The sequence below is a fragment of the Dasypus novemcinctus genome, chromosome 13, assembly GCF_030445035.2.
Source record: "Dasypus novemcinctus isolate mDasNov1 chromosome 13, mDasNov1.1.hap2, whole genome shotgun sequence".
Classification (NCBI taxonomy): domain Eukaryota; kingdom Metazoa; phylum Chordata; class Mammalia; order Cingulata; family Dasypodidae; genus Dasypus; species Dasypus novemcinctus.
In genome coordinates, this window is record NC_080685.1 from 45111784 (window position 1) to 45124053 (window position 12270).

Sequence of the window (12270 nt, forward strand, 5' to 3'; positions counted from 1 at the left end):
AGGCCATTTTTCTCTACCAAGGAGACAAGGAACCCCTTAAAGGGTCATTGTGAGTTTTTGATCTTATTGTCTGATGAGTGAATTTGAATATGAAGTAAGTGGAGTCTATAATAGAGATATGCTCTGGAGCTACTATTTTCTACTCAGGATGATTCACAAAAGGCTTATAGTGGCTACCATAATATTAAAATTTCTTTTGTCTAAAAAAACTATACAAGTAAAAATGTTTCTTTAGTTCATTTACAATTAAGTCATCAATTGAACAAAGAATTTTCCCTAATAAAGGGAAAAAGATTTTTGGTTGAGACTCAGAGCAAGGAAAGCCTTTTGGAAGTTCATCCAGTTAGTGTTTTTTGCATTCAGGGCAAATGAGACTTAAACTCAGGCCAAATGGAGAGATGGTGAAAAATAATCCAATTTTTAATTATTTCTAGGTAACCTGAGCTTTAAAAAATTTTTCTTTGTATTTTCCTATTTCCTTGTAATTGGTATACTGAACTTTTTCATAGTAAAAGTCCTTGTATTTTAAAAAAATATTGTCATTTCTGCCTGAGTAATTCTTAACTAGTTTTGAACCTTTCCTATAATTATACAAACCTATAATTTTCTCTGCTGAGCCTAATTTTAGGATTTTGGCAGGTTCAACTCTGCCCACTATTACCTGAAGGAGAAAAACTTCTTTTAAGAAGTTCTGCAAAAGGTTATGAAAACTGACTGTACATCATTGCATTCCTTTCATTATACAGATTTGGATAAAAAGTAAAAGTATTTAGTTAGATTTTTGAGGACCCAATCATATGCATTAGGAAAGTAAAGAATTCCTTAAAAATAAAAAAATCAAAATTTAACTAAAACTATATTGCTGATTGAGAAAAACTGAAAGAAAAGTATATAGCAATTTTTAAAAATTTATTGAAGTATATCACTCATACATAAACAATAAGTATATAATAGTTGTGAACTTACAAAATAAACATACATAACATCATATAGGGCTCTCATAACTCACCTCACCACCCATAACTTGCATTGTTGTTAAACCTTTTTAACTAATAATTAAAGAGCATTGTCAAAATACTAAACAAATACTACTAAACAAAGTATTTTTCCCTTAACCAATCCTATTATCTTTATATCATTTATATATGAACATACATAAACAATTAAGTGTATAGTAAAAATTGTGAACTTACAAACCAAACATGTATAACGTCTTACAGGGGTCCCATACTTCAACCCTCCACCAACACTTTGCATTATCATGAGACGTTTGTTACAAATTACGGAAAAATACTGTCAAAATCTTACTACTAATCATAATCCTTATCTTACATTTGGTGTGTTTTTCCCCCAGTCCACCCTATTTTTTAAAATATATTTTTATGACAGAAGTTGTAAACTTATAAAACAATCATGCACATGTGCAGAATTCCCAAACAACACTCCTCCATCAGTACAACACAATGTGATGTATAAGTTGCTACAGATAAAATAATATCATCTGATTGTTATCATGTCCATAGTATACATTTAGCTTACATTTTCCATACTGCCTCAGTATCAACAGAGTGCATCTTTCACATAGATGCAAGAATATTATATTATTACTACTAAGCACAGTCCATAGGTCACTAAGCTGTATTTTCCCCATGCTTCTCCACATTTCCAACACCCTGTATAGTGATGTACATTTGCTCTAGCTAACAAAAGACACTCTTGCATCTGTACCATCAACCACAATTCTCATCCACCTCTTGGTTTACTGTGTTATCCAGTTCCTAGATTATTCTCTAGCATTCTGTCAATTGGCATTTACATAACAAGGCTACCATTTTCAGTCACATCCCCATTTATACACTAACTGTTACTGTGTTACCATCCACTGTATATATTTCCACACTTTGACAGTAAAGCTAATTAAATCTGCTACATACATTAAACATCAGTAGTCCCCTCAGTCCTTCTCTTATCTCCTTTAAGAATCCACCACCTACCACCACGTCTTGAAGCAATTTTCCAGTAATTTCTTCTAGAAGTTTTATGGTTCTTACTTTTATTTTTAGGTTTTTTTTTAATCAATTTTGAGTTAATTCTTAGATTAGGTGTGAGATAGCGATCCTCTTCTTTAAGCTATGGATATCCAATTCTTTCAGCACCATTTGTTGAGTGGATTCTTTTGCCCAAGCTGTGTGAGTTTGACAGGCTAGTCAAAAATCACTTAATCATACCTGTAAGGGTCTGTTTCTGAACCATAAATTTGGTTCCATTGGTCTATTGTGTCTGTCTTTAGGCCAGTACCATGCTGTTTTTACCACTGTAGGTAGGTATTACGATTTAATGTCTAGAGATGAGGGTTCACTTTTCCTTTTTATATTTCTGGTTGTTCAGAACTCCTTACCCTTCCAAATAAATATAATTATCATGTTTTCAATTTTTTCTTTAATGCTGGTAGAATTATCAGGATTGCATTAAATCAGTATATCAATTTGAGTAGAATTGATATCTTGATGATATTTAGTCTTCCAATCCATGAGCATGGAATGTTCTTCTAGTTATTTAGGCCTTTTTAAATTTCTTTTAACATTGAGTTGTAGTTTTCTGAATACAAATGCTTTGCATCATTGGCTAAGTTTGTTCCTGACTATTTGAGTTTTATCTGCCCTCATTGCACCAGGGACCAGTGAAGCTTCTTCCAACTTTCTCCCTAGCCAGGGGTAGGGACAGAGAGTCACAGCTATGAAGAATAATCCAAGTGCAGGCCTAGACTATAGTTCCCCAGAGAGACTGATAAAGCTTCACATCCCTTTCTCCCCTACCTGGGGCAGGGGTGGAGCTGCAGGTGTGGGCAGCAGTCTATGCAGTGCGGGTTCAAGATGACCCCAATTGCCCTGGTAGACTTCTGATTTTCAGTCTATGTGAGTCAAAGTTACCTGCAGTTACCTGTATAGGCTGGTGCAGGGCTCCTTAGCCTGCTCCCTGCCAGAGGCAGGGCTGAAGCCTAGGCTAGGGCTGCAGGCCAATCTGCATGAAAGAAATTGGTTCCTGTAGACACTGAGAGTTTCAGTCAGTCTGACTTCCCCTCAGGCTAGGGGTGGAGTCAAAATGGCAGCTACTGGCCTCTTTCTGACTTGGGCTGGTTCACACTCCAGCTGTTCCCAGGGTATATCTTAGCCAGCCTAGTCTACCAATCAGTAGCCAAACTCAACAGCCAACCATTTCCTCCTCCCCCTTTTTGGGAAATGGAATTTCCAATTCCAGCCACAGAATGGCTCCTGGAACAGCTTGTGCCACCAGGATAAGATAATCACTGGCCTCCACGGCTTGGCCACTAATTTCCCAGAGAGGCTGGTGCAGGTCCCCGCAGCTTCCTCCCTGCTGGAGGTGGCACTGGGGCCTAGGCTAGAGCTGCAATATGATCTGGATGGAAAGAAGCCAGTCCCCACCAGCACTGGGATTTCAGTCCGCCCTGTTGCCCCTCGTGCCAGGCATGGAGTTAAGATGGTGGCTCCCAGCCTCTTTCTGACGTGGACAGCCTCAAACTTTAGCTATACTCAGGATTATACTGTAACCCGCTGAATTTACTCATCAGTAGCTGAAATTTATGCCCAGCCATCTCTTCCTCCCCCATATTGGGGAAGTGGAGCTAGCAATTCCTGCTGCAGAACAGCTCCTGAGGTGGCTGTGCCTCCAGTGGAGGATGGGCACCAACCTCTGGGGCATGGAGCTCTCTACTTATGAGTCTTCTCTGCAGATGGGCAGTCCCCTCCTTCCATTCCTTCGTGGGTATTGCAGGATACTCTTCTGGTCTCCTGGACCAAAAAGGTGCTTCAGCTAGCTCCAGAGAGCTCTGGGTGTTTGCTAACTGCCCTGTAGCAGGTGCTGATGCTAGGTGCTCCTTACTCTACTGCCATCTTGCTGGTTCTCAGCAATTTACTTCTAATTTTAGATTCAGAACACTGTTCAGTTGGCTTGAATCCATCGATTTTTTTCTTTTTTTTTTTTCTGTATATTTTTTTATAAAGATACATAGATCACAAAAAATGTTACATTAAAAATACAAGGTTCCCATATACCCTACACCCCACACCAACTACTCCTCCCACATCAACATCCTCTTTCAACATTGTGGTATATTCATTGCATTTGGTGAATATATTTTGGATCACTGCTGCACCACATGGATTATAGTTTACATTGTAGTTTACACTCTCCCCCAATACTTTCAGAGGGTTATGGCATTTGCCCTTCCCATGGCCACTGTCTCCACATCAATGATACAATTTCTTCCTTTACTAGAGTCAACAACAGTTCTATAGTAGAATACCAGTAAGTTCACTCTAGTCCATATTTTATGCCTTCATCCTGTGGACCCTTGGATGGTGATGTTCACTCCACCTCTAAATCGAGAGGGGGCTTAGATCCCACATGGCTGATGGATGCAATTCTCCTGCTTACCATTGTAGACACTCTTGGTTCCATGGTGTGGTTGTTGACCTTCCTTAACCTCACTGTTAGCTGGCCTGGGTAAGTCCAACAAACCAGAGAGTAGGACTTGCAACTCTGCTGAGGCTCAGGGCCCAGCTTGCACTTGGACAGTCCAGTGATTCAAGTCTCCTGAACATACACCAACCCCAGCGCCATCCACAGGTTCAGTAAAAGTGACAGAAGAGGCATGTGTAGGAAGGTCACATCTGAGTCCAGCTCCATCACACTCAGGAGCACAAATTCCAAAGTAGGGCTCACTGGCAAGGCACTGAACTTCAGAGCCATCTGCCATAACCGTAGAACCTGTGTTTCTCTGTAGCCTTCAGGAGCACCAGTATGTGGGATTGTATCTACTTTGGCTGTCTCTGGGTTCCTGCTGAAATGTGTGTAAACATGACCCTTTTGATGACCTCCCGACTCACTTTGAAGTCTCTTAGCTATAATAACTCGTTTGTCTTTACCATTTCCCCCTTTTATTCAAGGTCTGTTTCTAAATGCATCCCCAGCTGGTGATTGGTAAAAATCCCTTGGTGCCAGGGAGGCTTATCCCTGGTAGTCATGTCCCACACTGCATGAAAGGTAATGCACTTACATGCTGAATTTGGCTTAGAGAGTGGCCACATTTGAGCAACAAGGAGGCTCTCAGGAGGTTACTCTTAGGCACCCTGCAACTCAAGGCTTGGTTGAAATTTCAAGCACACAGGCTCGTAAACATAGTCATAAGTAACTACGGCCCATCATTGGGCCATCTTTCTTCACTGATTTTTTGCCCTTGCACTTGGGGGATTGTTGCTGTTCCATTGCAGAATGTGACAGAGCTCCCCCAGCTAGGAACTCAACTCTCCTTCGTTTGTTGTGTATAACTCTTCCTACTATGACAATACCCAATGAATATCCAAACATTTTTATATACCCTGTATTCATGCCCTGGAGAACTCCCTCCCAACCATGTGTCCCCCATCAATGACACCCCACATGAGTGCTCCACCCCTGCCATAGTTGAACCCCTCTGTGATCCAAAACTTCTTTAAAAATTAAGCCTAATATATTGCCAAATTCAGTTCGTAGGAAAATAGTAATGATAGGTTTAAAGATTAAAAACAGAATACATACTAATTCCGTAAAAATAAATTTTTTAAAAATTGAGATATTAAAAAATGAAAAATATCGTAAAGCTTTGTTTTTGACCTTTTGCTTTCCCTCACTGTAATGGGTGTTGCCCTGTATGTATAGTGGTAGGCAGTCTTTTCCATTCCTTCCTCAGTGTCTACATCCTTTTGTTTTTTGTACTTTGTTTTTTTTTTCCAGTTTTTAATTTTGTCTTCAAAACAGTTTTAGATCACAGTAGTAAAGTCACATATACAATATAAGGGATTCCCATGTACCCAACTTCAGACCCTTTTCCTCTTTCTCCAGCAATGATCTTTTTACAAGTGGGTGTTATGTTTGCTACAGCTGATATACAGATATTGAAACATAGCTACTAACTATGGTTCCATTATGGTTTAAAGTATGGTTTATATTTTATATTGTACAATTTTCTAAATTTGTAGTTACATTATGGTTTGCATTATGGTATACTTTCTTGACTATATACTTTAAAAAATTTTTGGTGAAATTTAACCATCAATTTTAATAGCATATGACATGTTTGATTTGCCCAGCAGTTCTCCATTAAATCTTTCTGTGTGTCTCTGGTCACTCTAATGTCACTTAGCTGTTTCTTTGAAGTGGTCTCTATTATCCTGAAAGGAATTATAGAAGGAGTTGTAAGTGGGTGTTCAGAAGTTGAAGGAAAAATGAACAGTGTATTTTGTACTATATGAAGGCAGTATGTAGTAGGTTAACTAAGGAAGAACCGTATTCTAGTATATATTTTTTAAATGCTTAAAAGTAATGAGGAATGTTAAAATTTATGAATAAAACTTGGAAAAAATTCTCTTATAAAGGAATACACGGTTAGGTTTGCTACCATGTGTTTGAAGACCTCAGTCACTGAAAATGGGTTGTGATTGGTAATAAGTTATGAATGGTAGTTTGAGTGTCTTATATGCAAGGACCCTCTTCTCTTTTACTGATCATGGGCAGACACTAATTTTCCCTTGATGTTTGACGTGTGGAAAAGGAAATGTGCTGAGCTACTGCTAATCTCTCTGTATCTTTTAGAAAAGAAGATAATCAACAGGTTCGATTCATTGAGTTGTGCTTTGCATTTTATTTTTTATTTTTTTAAATTTTATTTCTCTCCCCTTCCCTTCCCTCCCTGCCCCCACCCCCTGCAATCCCCAGTTGTCTGCCCTCTGGGTCCATTCACTGTGGGTTCTTCTGTGTCCACTTGTATTCTTGTCAGTGGCACCAGGAATCTGTGTCTCTTTTTGTTGCATCATCTTGCTGTGTCAGCTCTCTGTGTGTGCAGTGCCACTCCTGGGCAGGCTGTGCTTTTTTTCATGCAGGCGGCTCTCCTTATGGGGTGCACTCCTTGCGCATGGGACTCCCCTACGTGGCGGACACCCCTGGGTGGCACGGTACTCCTTACATGCATCAACACTGTGCATGGGCCAGCTCACCGCACTGGTCAGGAAGCCCTGGGTTTGAACCCTGGACCTCCCATGTGGTAGGCAGATGCTCTTTCAGTTGAGCCAAATCAGCTTCCCTCATTTTATTTTGTTACTATGCCTCAGTTGCAAGGAGTAGAAGAAAACAATGCATTTTCTACTAAATCTTTCAGTTTCCTCTGAAGTTTGGCACTGTATCACTTGTTCTCAAGCTTTAGCTTGCATCAGGGTCTTCTAGAGGGCTTGTTAAAACATAGATTGCTGTAACAATGCAACTGGAAAAAGACCTTGACCAAAGGGGGAAAAGGTAAAGACAAATGAGTTTATGTGGCTAAGAGACTTCACAGTGAGTTGGGAGATCATTCTAGAAGTCATGCTTATGTGTGTCTCAGCAGGATCTCATTGACTTCCAAACTAGATACTACCCCAAATAGTTGGGCTCCTGAGGGCTCTGGAAATATTCAGGCACTATATTCTGGGCAGATAGCTCAAGATTTGGTGCCTTGCCAGTGGGCCCTACTTTGGAATTTATGCTCCTCAGTGTGACAGAGTTGGACTCAGTTGTGGTTTCCCTACACATGAGTCTTCTGTCCTTCTATTTGAACCTACTATTAGTATTAGAGTTGTTATATTACATCCAAGAGGCTTAAATGGTTGAGCTGGCCATGTGCCAGCTAGGCGCCGAATCTCAGTAGAGTTGCAACATCTACTCTCCAGTTCATTGGTCTCACCCAGGACAACTAACAAGGAGGTGATGATGGACAACAACCATACTATAGAACCAAGAGAGTCTACAGTTGAAAGCAGGAGAGTCCCATTCATCAGCCCCATGGAATTGCAGCCTCCTCTCAATTAGAGGTGGAGTAGACATCACCATCCCAGAATTCTCAGGATTGGGGAATGAACTATGGACTAAAGTAGACTTACTGGTATTCTACTCTAGACTTACTGTGATTCTAGCAATGGAAGAAATTATATCATTGATGAGGCAGTGGCCACTGGAGGTTCTGAGGGCAGGGAGGGGGAAAAACAGGTGTAATACGGGGCATTTTCGGGACTTGGAAATTGTCCTGAATGAAATTGCAATGACAGATGCAGGCAATTATATATCTTGCCATAACCTACAGAATTGGATGGGAGAGAATGTAAATTACAATGTAAACTTTAATCCACACCTAGTGGCAGTGCTCCAAAATGTGTTCATCAATTGCAATGAATGTACCTCACTAATGAAGGGTGTTGTTAATGTGGGAAAATGTGGGAGGTGTGGGGAGTGGGGCGTGTGGGAATCCCCTGTATTTTTTATGATGTTGGTGTAATCTATCTTAAAAATAAGTAAATTTAAACAAAACAAAACATAGATTGCTGGCTTCCCACACCCACAGTTTCTGATTCAGTAGGTCAGGGGTGGAGCCTGATTATTTGCATTTCTGACAATTCCCAGGTGATGCAATGATGCTTAACCAGGCTTCCCTCCACACTGCCCCCCTCCCTCCATTTTGAAAACCACTATTGTAAAAACATTTATTTTTAATAAGATCAAGGGAACAGTCATATCGAATTTATTTATGGAGAAAAGTCACAGTATTTACTACTATTTAGATTAGGCTATTCTCTCTCGATGTTGGTTATTACATTAAGTGAATCAGTGAATACTGTCTTATAAAATATATTCCTTTACTCAAATTTGGTGCTTGGCATCTCATAACATTTCACAGTATTTTAATTACTACTGCTGGGCTGAAAGGCACTTTAGGAATAGTTGAAAATACTTTGCTTAATGTTTAAAGCAAAGATAGGAATTTCTTTTGTACGTCTGTTTTTCTAAGATACTACCATAATTGGTATTTCATTCAATGAGTATTGAAAATTTTTAAACCAGTCTGAGGCCAGCACAACCTCTTTCTCATTGCCAGCTGGGCATGTTGCTATGGAAACTCAGTAGGGACCCACAGGATTAGTTTAAGGACCACACCTGACTTATTTGCATCCAATTTAAGTTGGAAAGAATAAAGGGTCTGTAGCTGTGCCTGTGGACAGTCATAAAGGCCTTGTCAGTTTGCAGCCATCCATTGGTTTAAAGGAGGAGGAAGAGTGGGTGGGTCTTTCTTATTCATTATGGTTTCTGCTCTGGAGGGTTTTGGTCCGTGTGTTGAAGTTTAAATCAGTTTTGTGTATTTATTTGTCTTGACATCTTGTAATCCCTTATCCTAAGGTCCATTCCTTTGTCCTCCCTCCCTTCCTTCCTGTGAAAATTTTCAGCTTCTTGTATAATATCATATAAAATGTCCTAGTGAGTTTTTGACACTATTGGAGAATTATGGCAGAATATTATGTTGGTCTCTACTTTGAAGTATTCTGAGCTGCTGTGATCTCTTTCTCTGTTAAAAACCATTGTTCCTTCTTTTTAAGAAAGCAGTTGGTACTATTTCCACATTTGATTTTGTTTGTACCATTGTACCTCAGCTGTTAGAGAATTTCATGAAATAGGAATATCACTGAATGTATAGAAAAAAAATTATGGACTAGTTACATAAGCACTGGGGTAGTTATATAAAATTTAAAGTCATGCTAATTGATTAGTTACTAATTAATACCAGTTATACTAATTAGTCATACTAACTTAAAAATAGCTGTACAGTACAGGTATATGTCCCCTAAGAGTTAGTGAATGTGCCAACTCCTCTTCATTGGTCACAGCTGCTTGAACTTCTGATGAGGATTCTGAGGTCTCTTGGCAGAGAGTGTGGCGGACAACCAGTGATGGCAGATTTCCACACATGTGTGCTCTAAGTATTGGCCTTTCTTGTTTTCTAAAGACAACACTGTAGCCTTGTACCTATTTTCAGAATACTTTACTGCTATAGCAATCTGTATCTTTCATCTATCTTTGTGTGTGTGTATAGAATATATATGTATATAGCCATTTTATATGCATAGATATATATAAATAAAGCCAATTGAAGTAGATACTTGTAAATTTGGGACAGTTTATTTTTATGTTAGTGAAATACACACTTTAAAGAAAATGCTAAGTAGGCTGGTTATCCAGCTTCTTGAAAGAATAGCACCATATAATACATGTTTAAAGAACTTTCTAATATAGTCTGGTTTCCTGCAGTAAGGGCAGGTACTGGTATATCTATTTTATAGATGAGGAAATAGGCACAAGAGAGGTGCCTGCCTAAGGCAGCTAAATGTGCCTTGATGAATAATCCAGTGTTCCCCACTGTGTATATTGTTTCCCCTTAAAGTGCTAGATTATTTTATTCAGCTTACTCAGTTTGCCTTTTTCTCTTTTTGTATTCATAGACTGGAAAAGTAAGAAGAGCTTTCCTGCCTTTTAAATTACCAAACTACTCTGTTTTCAATGAATCAATTCAAAGAAAGAATGCAGTCTTTCTGTACCTGGTAAATATTTTCTGCTAATAAAAGCTATTAATTCACTAGCCTCTGATAAATCCAGGTGTTATGATGATTGCTTTTAATTTTGTGGAATGACTATAAAAATGACTTCTCAAACATACACACACACTTAGTTTTCATCTTTAACCTTGAAATTTGTTTAATATTGTTGGTATGGTGGAGTGATGTTTGAGATGGCTGTACCCTAACCAGCAATGGAAAATAGTTGCAGATTGACCCTAGTAGTTAGACTGTGCTCTGGTCTTTTTTTGAAAAATTTATGAAATTAGTGCAAAAAGGGCACTTAAATCTAGTTTTATGTTTTGTCATCTTTATTCTGTGATAATATAATATTAGCAGTAATCCCTAATGTATGATAATTTTTATAAAATTAGTAGGTAGAATGTTATAAATTTGGTTTATAAATTTAAAATGTTAAAACCCCTTTCTCTGATTTCAAAGCCCATTTACCGAAAGGTAAGACCTCTTTTTTTTTTGGAGTTAAAATTTATCTAATTGTAGAGAGCTCAAGTAGTTGGGTGCATGCTCCCCATGTATGAGGTCTGGGTTCAATCCCCAGTACCTTCTAAAAACAAATGAACGAAAATACCAGCTCTCCTTGGGGAGTGGATGTAGCTCAGTGGTTGAGTGCCTACTCCTGTGTTCAAGGTCCTGGGTTCAATCCCCCGTATCTCCTAAAAAAAAATATATATATATATATATATATATATATATATATTTGTAAATCCTACCCATCCCTTATTAACTGATACTGATTATACAATCATTCTGTCTCTTAATACACCCTTGCAAAATCTGAGCAATTTAGAGACAGGTGGGGTAGTGCTGAGAAACTATATCTTATTCCGTAATGGTTTTAACTATGGAAATCATATTAGCTCTTTTTATAAAGTGCTTTAAAGATAACTATTTTATCCCCCCTTTCCAAAAAATGGTGTTTATAAAATATTTGTATATATTATAAATATGTTTTAACTAGAGTAAACTTATTTTGCAGGGGAATATTTAGTGTGACTGAACATTTGTTCTTATGCTTTTGTTTTTTTATAGATGATCAACAATCACTGATTGTTTCCCTAAGATATTTTAAAAATAGATTCACTAAGACATCTTAGTGAAAAATTGATGTTATAGCAAAGAGTATTATTAAAAAGTTAATACATTTCAAGTTTCTGATTGGCTTGATAAATAAAAGCTATTTATCTTAATTGAACCAGTAATGATGAAAGTATAAATAAAACACCTTCCCCAGGAATCTTTCACTAAATTACCACTACAACATGGCTGTCCAAACGAGGATGGAGATACACAGACTGTAGGCAATGTGATACTAGAAAAACATTTTTTAGTAGCTCGTGTCACGTAATTGTTTTATTCTTGATAGTATGTGGAGATTTTATAACAAACAATTTTAATGTAGGTAAACTTTAATCTATATTCAAAGTGAGAAATAATATACATTAGATCACCTAGCACCTCTCCATTTTGGGTAAGTATATGTTAGGACTTTATAAAAGGTGAGCTGCATTGATAACTTTTATTTTTTCTGTCAAATTCTTTCCGACTTACTGGAACTTGCAAAGAAATATATGAAATTCACTGACATAATCTGACATTATGGAAAGATTACAAAATTGCTTAACTATCCTAAATATTACTTGTAGCTATTCATCCTCCTCTGAATAAATGGAAAGGAGGTAGGGGAGGGCTGGGGCAGCTAATGTTCATCGAATTCTGCTCTGCTAGGGGTATGCTAAACACATTCACAGATGTTCTTTCATTTATAATATTCATGGAAGTACAG

The 12270-nt window shown here is 38.1% G+C and overlaps 1 protein-coding gene across 5 annotated transcripts in view; it reads left to right on the forward strand.

Annotated features, from left to right (window-relative positions):
• POU2F1 (POU class 2 homeobox 1) overlaps positions 1-12270 on the forward strand; it is a 228439-nt gene that overhangs the window by 66349 nt on the left and 149820 nt on the right. For 2 of the 5 annotated variants that reach the window (XM_004464714.5, XM_058310069.2), the window contains one exon: positions 10353-10451. The exons of the other annotated variants lie outside the window; for them this stretch is intronic. The gene's annotated coding sequence lies outside the window, so the exon portion shown is untranslated. The remainder of the gene's footprint in view (positions 1-10352; positions 10452-12270) is intronic. 5 annotated transcript variants of the gene reach the window in all.